This window comes from Penaeus chinensis, chromosome 28, assembly GCF_019202785.1.
Source record: "Penaeus chinensis breed Huanghai No. 1 chromosome 28, ASM1920278v2, whole genome shotgun sequence".
In the NCBI taxonomy this organism is placed as follows: Eukaryota; Metazoa; Arthropoda; class Malacostraca; order Decapoda; family Penaeidae; genus Penaeus; species Penaeus chinensis.
The window spans coordinates 12,930,372-12,932,564 of NC_061846.1; positions in this window are offsets into that span (position 1 = coordinate 12,930,372).

Genomic DNA, 2,193 nt, shown 5'->3' on the forward strand with positions numbered 1-2,193 from the left:
TCATTATCCAGATGTGTTATGAACAATTATCATAAGTATAAGTTACTTATTATATGTGAGCAAATATGATAGAGAAAGAAAATTGGGAATTGACCAATACTATATGGTTGACTGCACCTTTTGTAACACGGAGGGTAACACCGAGGAATTGTGTTCAATTCCGTTAGCTAATTTGTACACAGTGAAAACCCAATAGCCTATGGTTACCTGTACCTGTTGTGACATGGCGGGTAACCCCGAGAAATTGTGAGGGAGTCCAATTTGTACACAGTGTAAGGCCAACTACCAGAGTAGAAAGCTGTGGTAGTTAACTAGCTTGTTAGATATGTAAGTTCGTTAAGTGTTTGCATAAGTTTAATATGTTGCTGTGAGGTATGTACTTTGTACTGTCATCCACAAATAAGAAGAAATTAAGTATATTAATTGAATTTGCTATATCATAAATATATAAATAAAACACTAGAATTGGGGGATATCTCATTTTACCTTCTGAAATTTCATTTTTGTATTGAATATATTCTTGTCCATTTTTTAGGTAATTTGAGCTCTGGGAATTTCCCAAAGTACCATAATAGATTAATTACTCAAGTAAGCTTGTGTGATTTCTATGTCAATTCGATAAACTGGTTATGATAGACTTGTTCATATAAAAAGCTTTTAGCACATGGTATGTTAAGCACTGAAGTGCAGTGTCTGTAGACAGAGTCCTGTAATCAAGATATGAATCTATAATAACAAATTGATTACTTAGGTGAGCATCAGTGTTGATTGATCTTGTGATGAGAACTTTTTTTTTTTTTTTTTTTTTTTTTTTTGTTTATCTCGAAAGTATTGAGTGCTGACTTTATAAACTGATATCTAATTTGTCAGTATCCCCATGCACTGTTGGTCGGTTGATGAATTTACGTTACAGTTGGTGCACTTTATCACTATACAAGCTGTTGAAGGGCTCTGGGTTTTAAATTAGGAGAACATGGGATGATGATCAGATACATTGCAAGGAATTGTTCCATGCAGCGCTTTTCCAGCTAAACCGTTAGTTCATTTGTCAGGGACCGGCAACCTCTGGCACACTACGTGATTTGAATTAGCTAAGAAAAAAAGCTCCTCTACAAAATAATGAGAGACAGAGACTCATCACTGTGGTCAGCTAATTTTTAATTTGGATCACTCAGGGTTGTGTGAAGCGCTAGGTGTCCAGATATTCACATCTGAATGGAGAAATGTGCCCGAATCACTGGCTGGCATTGTCCAGCATCTGAAGCAGCACTCTAAGTAAAATATATTGACTTCAATTAATTTAAATAATAGTCGATTCTAGCCAAACCATTCACGCTGTATGTACGAAGACGTACCAAGTCAGAGTTAGATTCATCACATATACACAAAAAAACTAGTACAGAAGATTTGACTTTAAGAGAGTTTTAGATGATTATCTCTTAGAGGTCCAAGAAAGCTCAACTGGTCACTTCCTTATTAGTTTCCACGTGGAAGATATGCCGGATTTGATACTAGCTTTGACTGTCAAAGTGGATCGGGCGAATGGCGCCTTATGTACAGTAGCAGTCGGCTGTACTGGCGATGGAATATATTTTTGTCGACTACCTGCTGATGGTGACCTGCTTGGGATGAGTTGAGTGGGAGTTTCCATGCTTGATCCCCTTTAGTTTATTCTGCTAGAAGGTAATGTCACCCTCATATTAACTAAAAACCTCATTCTTTCGGATGTGTTTCCGCGCGATGCGCCTGCTTAGTGTTTCTCCATATTTTTCTAAATTAGTCTGCCTACTTTGTGCTGGTTCATTTAGTGTTCTTGTTCTGTTGTTCAACGGTTCTCGTTATCCTCACGCTGGTTGTCCATACAGTCCACGTATCGAGCTCGGCCATCAAGGTCCTTCCTCTGCATAATAGGAGCATAGGTTTGCAAAAATCAAGCTCCAAACAGAAAGCATGAAGGGACGAAGCGCACCAAAAAATATTATTTCACACATTTTACCGACGGACTAGTGCCTGAATACTGAACTGAAAAATAACTGATAAGCAGCCAGGCATTAAATTATGCAATTGCGCATGATTTAGCCGCGGAATTATATAAATCACTGGATACGCTTATAAACCTCGAATTTGTAAAGTAGTTGCCTCGATAACGCAGAGAGAGGGAAAGTAACTGATGTTTTAACCCCTTGCCGACGG